We start from the raw sequence: 13970 nt of genomic DNA, 5'->3' as shown, positions 1-13970 counted from the left end.
GCTCACGAAAGCTTATGCTCTAATAAATTTGTTAGTCTCTAAGGTGCCACAAGTACTCCTTTTCTTTTTGCGAATACAGACTAACACGGCTGCTACTCTGAAATTTATCTTAATGATGAGCTTACTGTGTGTGTGTGAAAACTGGTTTGGGCAAGCGTAGTTACTTGTCATGTTTCCAGCAGGCTTACTGTAGCATGAGGGTGACAATAGATTTCTTTGAGTACAAGCATATTGTCAAGGCAACGAGAAAATACATTAAGGTTTTATTCTGCCATTCACTCCAGCCTTGTTACCCTTGGGCAAAGGTTTGTATGTGAAATTGTGTTCCCAGGTAGCCAGGCTTCTATGGTAACAGGAGAAGTCAGCTTTATAGGAATGGTGCAGTATGAAATGTCACATTGCATGTTCTTGGTAGCGCTTTCAGGTTTTGGCAATAATCAGGAAAAGGGGAAAATGGATTGTACATCTGAACTATCTGTCTGTATCTGAGCACCTAAATGCTGAGGTCTCACATAGGTGGGGCAGGCCTGTGTGTATACAGCCAAGATGGTACTAGCAGAAGGCATTAAGTCAGTGCAGGGCAGAGGCAGGCACAATGCCTCTGGAGGACCTAGGGGAGAAGGATGAGAAAAGGCATTTACTGCAAAGAGGCATGGCTAGGTGGATAGAAGGCTTGACTTGTCTTTCCTGGGGCAACTGCATCAGAGAAGAATCCTTCTGTCCTTTCCCTTACTGACCTTGCAGGCACGCCAAGAAACAGACACTAGCTGTGAATTACCTTGTTTGTAATTTCCTTTGGTTCCAGTAGCACAAGCTCAAACCCCAGTCTCTTGATTGTAGTAGAATTCACCAGGAAACCCCCCTCTGCACTATTCAGTTTGAATCAATTAAAAACACCTCGTGTCCATCCATAAGTTTTTTAGAATGTATCTAATTGATTTCCATCTTATGTTCTGTTTGACTTCCCTTGCGGTTTTATCTTATGCCCCTTTAAAAGTGTAGCCTGTGCAGTATTAATGCTGAGGGGCATTCTTCATGCACCAAGTAGCACCGAGGGGCCAGAATCAAGAGGAATTCATGTGAGGAATTAAAGTGGTTTTTCGTGATAGAGCTGCTTCAGGGTGTGCCACCCACTCAGTGCTGACCTCCCAGGTGCTACGAGATGCATTGAAGAGGAGCCAGTGCCATGTTGTTAGCTTTCCACACTATTAACAGTTTTTCTTCACCACCATGAAACTTCCTCTGTCTGCCTCCTTATTCTGCCCTCCCTGCCTGAGACCCAAAATGCAGCCTCCAACAGCTATCTTGGTTGTGCAGAAGACTGACAGAGCCAGCAGCAGTGAACTTCTTTTTTTCCCCCCCTTTCATTTAGTCTTTCTGGTAAGAGAAGGAGAAACGTGTATTTGCTGTCCTGGAATTAAAATTTTATTTTAGATTTTAGGGTTGAATAACTAAGTGTAGTGGCTCATGAAATGCAGAGCAGCTGAAAGAGATGGCTGGAAAGTAGGGAAAAAATGAGAGAAGCAGGAGGACACAAAACTTGTTCTTCAAAATGTTTTCTCTTTACAAATGCTTCAGCGGGAGGCACTCTTTCCTCTTAGGCAGACTTGACTAACCCCGGTCCTGTAGCTTTGTTGCTGTGCTGCCAGAGGTTCCATCATTGAGAGGAGTGATGTGGTAGAACCTCAGAGTTACAAACACCTCGGGAAGGGAGATTGTTCATAACTCTGAACAAAACAGTATGGTTCTTTCAAAAGTTTACAACTGAACATTAACTAAATACAGCTTTAAAACTACTCTGCAGAAGAAAAATGCTGCTTTTAACCATCTGAATTTATATGAAACAAGCACAGAAACTGTTTCTTTACCTTCTCAAATCTTTTTTCTAAAATGTTCTCTTTATTTTTTTAGGAGTTTACATTTAACACAGTACTGTACTGTATTTGCTATTATTTTTGTCTCTGCTTTTGCCTGATTGCATACTTCTGGTTCCGACTGTGGAATGTGGTTGACAGGTCAGTTCATAACTCTGGTGTTCGTAACTCTGATGTTCTGTTGTAAAGCTGAGATACTGACCTTTTGTGGTCATTGAAGATCTCATAGCTCTTGTCCTAAGAGTAGGAGTATTAGCCTCAGGGTATCGACAAATTCCATGTTAGCTATTTATGTTCTGCATCCTTTATTTTAAAACCTCCACTTCAGTCTGAATTGAAAACAGTGTTTCACTTCCTGTCCTAAACTGTTGGGCAGTGTTATTGTGCGAAGTTAAATAGCTGTGACGTGTCACCCCAGAAGTGGGTGTATGTCAGTGGCAGTTAGTCATTCGTGTATCTGTGGCTTATGAAGGGCTTTGGGATTCTTTGAGACATAAGTCACTAGAGATATGTTACTATTTTTTACATCTATATTTAGGAGAAAATTAGGCAAAGTTTGCACATTGGAGATGGCTCTGACAAGGTGAAACGTTTTGCAGGTGTCCCCACAAGGCTTTTTTTGGGTGTGTGCTTTTGCTAATGTGCCGTTTCCTTGGAATTTTTCACCTTTCTGAACAGATCTTCATGTGTAAGTGAAAAAGGAACACAGTATTGCTCCCAGCCCCAGAGGCACCTCAACAAACTGGCATGCTAGCAATGGCAGTTACTGCTGCTCAGCCCAAGGGAGAAGAGAAGAGGCACAGAGTTCAGGGGAAAGAGGAGAAGGAGGAGAGAAAAGAAAGCGCAAGAAGAAAGTGGGGGAGAGAGAGAGAAAGCAGGCAGAGATACAAAGGGAAACAAGGCTGCAGATTCACGCTAAAGGCAAAGGGAGACCAGAAAAAGGCTCAGACCCTTCTGCTTATGCCTTCTCTGTGTTTCTATTTGGATACCCAACATTACAGAGCAGCAGTGCAGCATGGAAAGGGCTGTGCCAGGAACCAGTTTTGGCCAAGGAGCGGGGAATGGAAGATGCTGGAGTGTGTGCCAGGTCACAACGCCGCTGGCTCAAATTTGGCCTGGCCTCCCCCCTCATCACCATGACAGAGGGGTGGCCGGGCCAACCCTGAGTGGTGCTGCAACCCAGTGTGCCAAGTCGCAGCACTTGGAGGGGGGAGCCAGGCCCAGCCCCACAGAACAGAAGCCATTGCAGCAGGGGGAAGACTCGCTCTGCAACCCACCCCCCCAGGACCTCCCACACTCTAGGGAAAGAATCTGACCCTGCACCAGGGCCTCCAACCCCGGGACTGCACCCTATTGTACACTGCCCCATACACTTCCTGGGGGGGTGCAAAACTTGACTCATACCCCATGCCCCAGGGTCTCCCACACACACCTCAGAGGCAGGATTTGACACCTGAGGAGAAAGAGGTAACAGATAAAACAAAATAACAAGAAATCTCAGAAAAATAAAATGAAAAGTTATATATTAAAAAAAAAGAATTTTCTGGGGGCTTTAGGAATACCTAGCAAGAACAGGGATGTGATGTTTCCTCTATCTATGGCACTAGTGAGATCACTACTGGAACAATGCTCCAGTTTTGGTGTCTACATTTTAAAAAGTTAGTTAAAACATTGGTGAGGGTTCAGAGAAGAGCTGCAAGAATGATTGAGGTCTAGAAAAATATTCCTTACAATGAGAGACTAAAGGAGCTCGAATCTATTTTAATTGATCAAAGAGAAGGTTGAGTTGACTTGTTCTCCGCTTATAGTTACCTACACAAGATTTCTACTGCTAGAGAGCTCCTTGATCTAGCAGACAAAGGCATAGTAATATCCAGTAGTCACAAGTTGAAATCAGCAAAATCCAAACTGGAAATAAGAATTTTTAACAGTGAGGGTAACTAACAATTGGAATAGCTTACCATGGGAATTAGTAAATTCTTCTTTGCTCAGGAGTCTTTAAATCAAGATGGGATGTCTCTAAAAGATGTTCAAGCCCAAGATGTTGCGCTACATGCAGGATTTATTGGGTGAAATGTATGGCCTGTGTTATGTAGAAGGTCAGAGTAAACGATTCCAATGGGCCCTTGTCATCCTAAAATTGGTGAATCTTTGACTTTCTTATTTTGAGACATCCTTTATTTGGTGCCTAATGTCCTGTCCTATCCTCTCTGTCAAGTCAAAAGAGGACACACTTCATCACATATTCTAGTAATAATCAAGACATTGAATCATTTTGAATCGTAAATAGAATAGTACCTTACTAACAATCATTTCCCCGTATTTTTCATACAGTTGTGCCTTTTTTTTGTTTTTTTGCTGCATTGGTGGACACACTACCTACTTAGAGAAACAAGGTGGGTGAGGTAATATATTTTATTGGACCAGCTTCTGTTGGTGAGAGAGACAAGCTTTTGAGCTACACAAAACTCTTTGTCAGGTCATCTTCAGAAGAATAGTTCTTTGAAAGCTTGTCTCTCTCACCAACAGAAGTTGGTCCAATAGAAGATGTTACTGTGCCCACCTTGTCTCTAATATCCTGGGACCAAATCAGCTACAACAACACTGCATATGCTACCTGCTTGTCTGTTTAAAGTGTCACATCTGGACACCCATGCTTCTATGCAAACTGACTAGATAGATGCTTAGCTATTGGTTTTGCATACAAATTCAGTTTGCATGAGCAACTCAGAATGCAGTTAGAAGGAAGTTAGAGGTAAATGTGAGACATGCCCTTGGATCATATCAGCACCTCAAATGCTGTGTAACATTGCTACATGAACTTTAACTTTCTTGACAATATATGAATACACACAAACTAAAATTTATAGTAAACTAAAATAACATCATTGAGTGTTCCACCCTTGTTAAATTCTTTACAACTTAGCTCCCACCTTGCTTTATAGAAAATGAAGAGTGTCCTGTCATAAATAAATGTCCTTCCGTTCCAAGGACACAACTACATGAGGAATATCTAGAAATGATATTTAAAGCTTTCATACATTGTGAAGAAATTCCAAGGCTCTTTAGAAATGTTATACAATATTTTGTGTTACTTGTATGAGTCAAGGTTATGGGTCACATTTATGCGTGATCGCCTTCCAATTGCATTCATGATGGAATATGTTTGTTTGTTCCTATACTCTTGACAAGGCCTTGATAAAATGGAACACGCTAAGATCAGGATATACTGAAGTTAATCTTAATGGGAGAAAAAAGGCTGATTTTTATTCATTACCTGTTTCTAGATAATGAAAACATTGAATTGTTGAGAAGTTCAAGGTCATTTGTAAATGCAAAATAAAATAAACTACATAAGAAAACAGTCTTCCTACTAGTCCTAAAGTATGTCATTACATGTCATGAGCAAAGCCCTGAAGTTCTTACTTAGGACCTGACTACATGGGGGGCTATTCCAGATTAACTCAGTGTGTGGATACTCTTATTCTTTGAAAGTAGATTAAACTAATTTGGAATAAGGTACTCTTATTCTACTTTAAATTCACACCCTATTTTATCCTGGATTAATTTTCATATGTTGACAAGCCCTAGTAGAGTTCCTATTGAGACATATCATGGAGTCCTTACTCAGGTGAAAACTCCCTTTATAGTCAATAGAGGCGTATCAGAATATGGCTCTTTGGCTTCATTAAGGGCAGAAGGGGCTAAGCACCAGTCCGCCCATTGACTTTAGCTGGAGTTTTAATTGTGTAATGGCCAATACAGGGAATTGAACAGACAACCTATGGAGCTAGAAGCATGAATCTCTACAACTAAAGAGTCCGGCTCCATCTCAGAGCTGTAATAGACCCATGATCTCTATGGTTCAGGCACGGAGGGGGACACAACACACACAGGATTACATAAGCAATGAATGAAAATTTGAGTAAAGACTCCAGGATTTAGCTTAGTATGAATAGTTTGCTGGGCTTTGAATCATTGCCGAATTAAATAAATCCCATATTTCAGATAAATCAGTAGTCTGTCTTCAGAATTTGATAATCCAAGTGAATTGCATGGATAGAACCTTCCTCAAGACTAGACAATGATGAGGTGTGGCAAATGGTGACTGTGTTGAGGCACTTTGATCTATAATGCATGATTAGACATGAAGTCTTGTTAACCATTATATATACGAAAGGTGGGCTGAGAGAGGAACTACAATGATTTGTGTAGGAAGGTCCTAGGCAGAAGCTCTACAGTGAAGCAGAGTGGGAGTGGAAAATTAACGGTCTGAGATTAATACTGTCTAACAAAGTTCTTAGTTCACTGTCGGAAGAAAGTGACAGTCTCTTGGAATCTTTGTTATTATCATATGACAGATTCCATCCCTGGCTATGTGAGTGCAGCTCCCACTTAAACCTTTGTGTCACACATCTACAGGTAGAGTGTATCCGAGAGTGCTGATCGGTCTTTTATCTATAGCATTTAGCTTGTTGAGTATTGCCAAATCCAAGCAGACAAAAATTGAGTTTGCCCCCCTCCCCCAAATCATGCAACTGGATTTAAAATCTTGATATTTTTAAAGAAGTTTTTTCATTTTATTTGCCTTCTCGTGTTGAGCCTTTAGGGTTCCTGTTTTCAAGCTTTTCTCTACAACCATGAGGGCTAGAAACATTTTATAAGCATTATATATATTTACAGATAAACTGTCCTGAACAAATAAGATTCCAGTCTCTATTTTTTTAGTTTTACTTTCATCTTCAAAGTAAATGTATATCTGGGGCCCTATTGCCATAATACTGTCTCTCATCATGTTTCTGGCTACACTGGAAAAAACTAGAACTGAGAAGTCCGCAGGAAAGTCAACTTAATTTTGCAGATTCAAGAGGTCTGAATGAGTTTCTCAGCTTCTGAAGTCATAAATCAGCAAATCCATTTGACAATGTTCTAATTCCATTCCTATACATCCAAAGCACTTAAGCCATGTGGATTCTTCAATGGGATGTAAGAATATGCCTCAAGGTAAACCATATGCTTAAATCCTTTGCTGAATATAAGTGGTGGCTGAATCAAGGTCTGGAGGCTTAGCTACACCAAATATCTGAACTTTTTCACTCATCTTAGCATCAGAACTTAGTTTCTGCTGTTTTACAGCCTTTCTTCCAAATAACCATGAAAGGCCAACTTTACCGCGATTAATTAACACAACCTATACTCTCTACTGTAGAGTTTGTGGATGAAAAAAATGTTTTCCCAGGTTCTTTATAAATGTAGTAGGTTTCTCTGCTGGCTCCTGTCAAGCAAAGTCACAGGAATTCGCTATTTTTATCACCCTCAAAAGTTTCTCTGCTCTGGGGCTGGTTCAACATTTTCTGCTGAAACTTTTTTTAATGGAAAATTGGGTTTTCAACTACATTTTTCACAAGAAGTGCCTGCTTTTTGCAGGAAGTTTCAATATTTAATCAGAAAAAATTGAAATATTTTGTCCAAAAATATTTAAATTCAAAATGGTACCATGGTGCTTCATGGGTATTGTAGTTTGAATGCCTTATGCTCCCATTCTCCACCATATACTAAAGACCTCGGATTGGACTACATTTCCCATGATGCAATACTTGCTGCTGTCTTGGTGAGGGGAAAGGGTGCATCATAGGTGTTCCTGGCTGTGGTACCTAATGGATGATGTAGTCCAGTTAGAGCAGTGATACTCAGACTGCAGCTCACAAGCCACAAGTGACTCTTTAATGTGTCTCCTGCAGCTCTTTAGCACACAATGTTAAAACACTGATATAATTATTAACCAATCAGGATGCCTTTAATATGTTAATAACCAATGAAGTTATCAACTTGCACTAAGTTATTAACTTATTTGCTGTGAGAGCAACCCATATCTATCTATCTATATTAATTAAATATTTTCCATCATACTGAATGTGAATAGTACTATACTAAATGAAACAATGAATTCACGCTACTGTGGCTCTTTTGTGTAATGTTGATCGCTAATTTGGCTCCTGAACCATTCGGGTCTGGGTATCACTGAGTTAGAAGGTCCAGCCCAAAGAGCTCAATGGGAATATAAGACCTGACCTACAATTCCTGTGAGGCACCCTGCAGCCAGTTTGAAATTAAATATTTTGGTTTTCAGCCAAAATATTTAGATGAAATGTTACGTTTTTCCACAGAAAATGTCGACAAAAACAAACTATTTTTTCCTAAATTTTCACCAAAAAATCCCACCCCATTTTTCAACCAGCTCTACTGATTCGTCATACAGATGCAGAGAAAATGCAAGGCTCCAAAGTGCTGAAGAAAGAGGGCATAGGCTGTAGCAATACAGTATATCTCCACTGTTCTGCATTTCAAGGAATGTTCCACTAGGATGACTGTCTGCACCCCAAGTTGCCTAGGGTGAGTGTATCTTTGCCTCAGTGGGCCATCTCTGAGCTCCCTGGTTGGCAGCTGTTTCAGTTGCTAAGATCAGCTGACCATTTTTCTTTCAGGGGAAAAATGTCTTAAATGCAATGCTAGAGAAAGATACATAATATTCTAGTGTCTTTGTTCATAACCCTACACTAATCCCTATAAGCATCTGATTTACATGACTATTCTTCCTGTTGTCTAGAACCCACAGAATTTGGACTAAGCTTTGATGAATTCAGACCTTTGTTGTGTACTAAGAAAGATTAAACAAATAAGACACATTAGTTATTAACAGAGCTTTCAGGACAAAAAGTTAATGTTCGTGTCTTGTATTGTATTATATGCATTTACTTATTTCTTTAATGAGAAAATGGTCTTTTTAGATAAGATATATTCGTATTCTTATTCTTTAAAAATCTGTAAACTTTGTTGCACATTATCACTTGAATAGACCAAATAATTAGAGTGCCTACTCATAGGCAATTAGCTTTCAGTAAAAGTGAAGTTTATAGAGGAATTTTAAAAAAAGACTGTTACTAACTGCATGGAAAATCTAAAAATAAGGGTTTCACTTAGGTTTCTAAAAGCAATTGAGATCTCTTGGACAAACAATAACTTTATCACATTTTAAAAGTATTATTATTAATTTAGGATGGTATTATCAATTCTGGTATTAGAGTTTGTGTGATTAAAAAAGCTGCCGTTTAATGGATTGCGGAGGGTGATGTAAAATGCAAGCAGGGTTAAATAAAAAGATAAGTCATGACAGTATCATGGCCTTCTGGCTAGAATTTCAAAGGACTCTAAAGGCATTAGGAAGTTGGGAACCTTGAGGCCTCTTTGAAACTGCCAACTTGAATGTGTGTAGCATGTGTCTGCAAGTGGATCAAACTGTAGCATTATACTGTAGCATGTTAATCCCACTTCCTCAAGTGCTTGAAGTCAGCAGATTGAAAGCAACGGTCGTAAAAGTATCATTTTCATCTGAAGTGACTGGCTTTAAAAAAAAATCAGTCAGGATTCTAATCTGAGATACATACAGATATATAATCACAAACTTTTACTCTGAGGGGAGAGCGAACTGACCAGAAACAAGGCAAGGGTATAATTCTACAGGCACTTTATTTATTTGTATTACTGTAGCACTGAGAAGCTCTAATCATGGACCAGGACCCCACTGTGCTAGGTGTTGTACAAACCCAGAACAAAAAAAAATAAGGCTGTCCTTACCCCGCAAAGAGTTTACATTCTATAAGACAAAGAGACAACAAATGGAGACAGACAGGGAGTACAAGGAAACAATGAGACAATATTGATCAACATAATAGGCAGTAATCTCAGGACACCAGCAGCCTAACCACAGTCAAGTTTTTTGTAGGCCTCATGGCAAAGGAGAAAGTTGCATATTTTGAAGGAGAATAATGGGGTAGCTTTGTGGGGAGCACCTCCCAAGTGTGAGGGGCAGCATGGGGAAAAAGCATGAAGGTGTTTGTTTGAAAGTGTCATAAGTGGATGATGGCATTCTGGGCCTATCGGAGACAGGAGTCGATGGCTCAATAGTATTGTGTTTCCTGGTATAGAAGGAGTGGATGCAATAGGTTTTATCATCATGAAGGGTCTAGCAGAAGTTTGGAATGTTAATATTGAAGACACAATAGTGCTGAAGGGCTAGATTCTGATATCCTTTTACTCTGCAAATAGTCAATTGAAAAGTTCTCTGAGGAGGAATAAGAAATAAATCCATTTTGATCATAGTCCTGTTTGATTTGGGAAACACGGATATATTGCAAAGGCTGATGAATAAAGTACAGTTATTTTCTTCCTAGATCTCAGCACTGCCACTCAGGGCAGAAGGAAATAGCACAGAGAGATCCTTTGCTAAGGACACTACGGAGGTATTGTGTTATTCCTCAAGCTGAGAATCCATTTGCAACAGAGTGCAGGGTGGGAACAGATGAGCATGCACTTTGATCACTCAGATGTTAATTAGCTCCCTCTGAGAAAAATCAGGCTAGCTGGCTGGATGAGCTAAGGAGCCAATTACCTCATCAACCTAAAACTGATAGAAACAGGAAGGAAGCCCCAATGGTGGGGAAGAAAGAGAGAGGGTGGACAGACTGACCGACTGACTAACTAGTTGAACTCAGTAACATGGAGGCCTCAAGGGAGAGAGACCTCTGTTCTCCTCAGGGAGAGGGCCAAAAGTGTTGTCGGCACTGTAAAAAGACTGTTGCATGGGGATTGTTGTAGAAATAGTGGAGGGAACTTAAAATAAAAGAATATGGTGAAGGCACAACCACTGGAGTCCATCCAGTTTCTGCCAGAAGAAGGAGAGAAAGGAGCCGTGCCCCATGACACCACTACTGTAAGAAATACCACATGTTTCAGGGGTGCTGACTGAGGACCATCCTGAATGCTTAAAACAATAGGAACTAGTACAAGGCTATTCTTCAAGACTAATTTTAAGAAATAAAAGGACTTTGAAGTTCTGACATGCTTTGTGAGATGAGTGATGTGGAAACATATTCTTTTATTAACATTTTCTATAAATTTTACTTCATTTAAGGTTGATTGGTGCTGTAAAATGATACTGTTTTCAGATGTTAATAGTTAGAGGAAAATGCAAAGAAATTACAGGATAAGCAGATATTTGGTTTAAAAGAAAGAGAGGGGGGAGAGAGAGAGAGAGAAAGAAATAAGTATGCTGCAAGTACTCTTTTCTCTACTGTAAAACATCAGGACAATACTGACTGTGAGGTTAGACACGGACAAGGAAAGGAACTAGCAAATCTATTCAGAGGTTTGCAAAGATAAAATGCTAGCCACTATGGGCCTGATCCAAGGTCCATTGAAGTCAACAGGTGTCCAGGCACTCTTCCTTGCAAAGTTAACTAAATACTAGTAATAAAATGGTAAATCCTTTTACTTTGAAAGGCACTAAATTTTAATTTAATTTGATTAAAAATTATGGTTTTGTGATGAACTAAAACCCCATATAGTTTTGCACTGAGTTCATTTCTTCAGACAAAATGGTTCTTAATTTGCACTCTCAAGAAATTACTGGTGCAGGGAATTTGCAATGGTGTATATAAAACCTTTCACCTCTAGATCATCAATCCAGATCCAGCAAAAGTTAGTAGCAACCAAAAGTTGGTAACGTATCATAGCTGCTTAATGTCCTATCTGAAATGAGTAGCATGATTTCACTCCATTTCTCATTGGATATGTGTCCCCATCAAATGTGGCACTAATTAGCATTCTTGTCAGTAGTCTCAGCTAAAAGGCCAAGGAATGAATGGCCTTAAACTATCCTCTTACTCCTAGATGTGTTTCCAGAAGATCATAGTTGGAGGGACACTGTAGGGTAGTGTGGGATGGATGAGTACCTGTTCCATGGATATAATATCAACCTTTAGGGCTGGTAACTGGGAACCTTTCACAGAGCAATAAAATTGACACCAAATTGTAAATGAATATATTTTAAAAGAAATTACTGACTCCACATAAGACATGATAAAATTCTTCCCTTCTCCCCTCTTGAATTGATCTGGAGTTTGTTGGGTTTTGGAAGGCTCAACAGATTTGGTGTTCAAATTGCTAGTCTGACTCTCAAAATGCTGGACATCTGAACTACAAAAATAGTAATTCATTCATTAAATCAGGCAGTTTTAAGTTTCTAGGATACCAAAAATAATGGGCCAGAACTTCAGCTGGTGCAAATTGGCCCTAATTTCAGTGGAGCTATGCACATTTACATCAGCTGAAGAACTGGCCCAATGATTCGTAATGCTCTGTTGAAGTTCAAAAATGGCTGATCACAATTTGCTTTTAAATTGTTCTTGGAATAAGACTTTTACTGAGACCACATTTGTCCTCCATGCATTTTTATGACCAAGTTATAAACACCAAAAAGCCACCGAAGTTTGTAATGAAAACGCTGCCAGACTTACCCCCTTAGGGGACACAGTCCAACAAATTGATTAGACAGATCCTGACCAGAATTGGACTATACCAGATTGCATTGAAACAGTAAATTTTAGCCTAACTAAAAGAAGGTTGAGGGGAGATATGATTGCTCTCTATAAATATATTAGAGGGATAAATACAGGAGAGGGAGAGGAATTATTTAAGCTCAGCACCAATGTGGACACGAGCAAATGGGTATAAACTGGCCACCAGGAAGTTTAGACTTGAAATCAGACGAAGGTTTTTAACCATCAGAGGAGTGAAGTTTTGGAATAACCTTCCAAGGGAAGCAGTGGGGGCAAAAGATCTATCTGGTTTTAAGATTCTACTTGATAAGTTTATGGAGGAGATGGTATGATGGAATAATGGGATTTTGGTAAGTAATTGATCTTTAAATATTCAGGTAAATAGGCCAAATCCCCTGAGATGGGATATTAGATGGATGGGATCTGAGTTACCCAGGAAAGAATTTTCTGTAGTATCTGGCTGGTGAATCTTGCCCATATGCTCAGGGTTTAGCTGATTGCCATATTTGAGGTTGGGAAGGAATTTTCCTCCAGGGCAGATTGGAGAGGCCCTGGAGGTTTTTCGCCTTCCTCTGTAGCATGGGGCATGGTTGACTTGAGGGAGGCTTCTCTGCTCCTTGAAGTCTTTAAACCATGATTTGAGGACTTCAATAGCTCCAGACATAGGTGAGGTTTTTCGTAGGAGTGGGTGGGTGAGATTCTGTGGCCTGCGCTGTGCAGGAGGTCGGACTAGATGATCAGAATGGTCCCTTCTGACCTTAGTATCTATGAATCTATAAATGTCTTATATGTTCCACCTCAATGCATTTAAAATCACTGAGTCAAAGAAGGACTGCTTTAAGAATCATGCAAAAGTGGGTGTAGCCATGGATCAGCCTTCCTGTTTGCAAATGGAGAGTCTGAGAAATCTAAAAGAACAAAGCCCTATGTGCGAGAGGGAAACGGGAATACAAAGGGAGAAGGCAAGGGGTCAGAGGGAGGGAATGGGGAAAGAGAACAATAGAGACCATGAGGTAAGTGGGGACATAGAGGCAGAAAAGGTTTAGAGAAGAGAAGAGTGGGGTAGCGAGGGAGGAAGCAATGGGACAAAAGTGAGGAAAAGGGGCAGGGAAAGAGGGAAGGAAAATGGAGAGAGAGGAGAGAAAAAGGAGGACAGTGTGAGTGAGAAAGAGAGGGTACTTCCCTAAGGCTCCTGAGTTGCTATTGGAATAGTTAGCTGTGCCACTTTAAGCTCCCTAGTGTAGACACTCTAAGCGGATAGGAGAGAGCTCTCCAGTCAATTTAATTAATCTACCCTCAAGGAGTGGCGGCAGCTATGTCTGCGGGAGAAGCTCTCCCACCAACGTAGCACTGTCTATACCAACACTTAAGTCGGTGTAACTTATGTAGCACAGGGGGTGGCTTATTCGCACCCCTTCGCGACATAACTTATACTAGCATAAGTGGTAGTGTAGACATAGTGGAGATAAGATGAATGTGTTCAAGAAACAATCCCTAAATATTGTTGTATCAGAAAAACCCTTGAGTGAGAGGGAGGGTGTGTGAGAGTCCTCCCTGTAGCTGCGCTGACACTGGCAAAACTTGGACATACAAGTCAGCACTTGTGCAGCTCCAGTTACTACAAATGGCAAATCACAGATAGGCCCAAACTGGATGTGTATTGGCCAGGGCCGCCCTGAATCATTATCTTGTGTCTGGT

This window comes from Dermochelys coriacea, chromosome 7 (assembly GCF_009764565.3).
Source record: "Dermochelys coriacea isolate rDerCor1 chromosome 7, rDerCor1.pri.v4, whole genome shotgun sequence".
Lineage (NCBI taxonomy): Eukaryota > Metazoa > Chordata > Testudines > Dermochelyidae > Dermochelys > Dermochelys coriacea.
The sequence above is the reverse complement of the archived record's forward strand: the minus strand, read 5'-3'. Positions refer to the sequence as shown.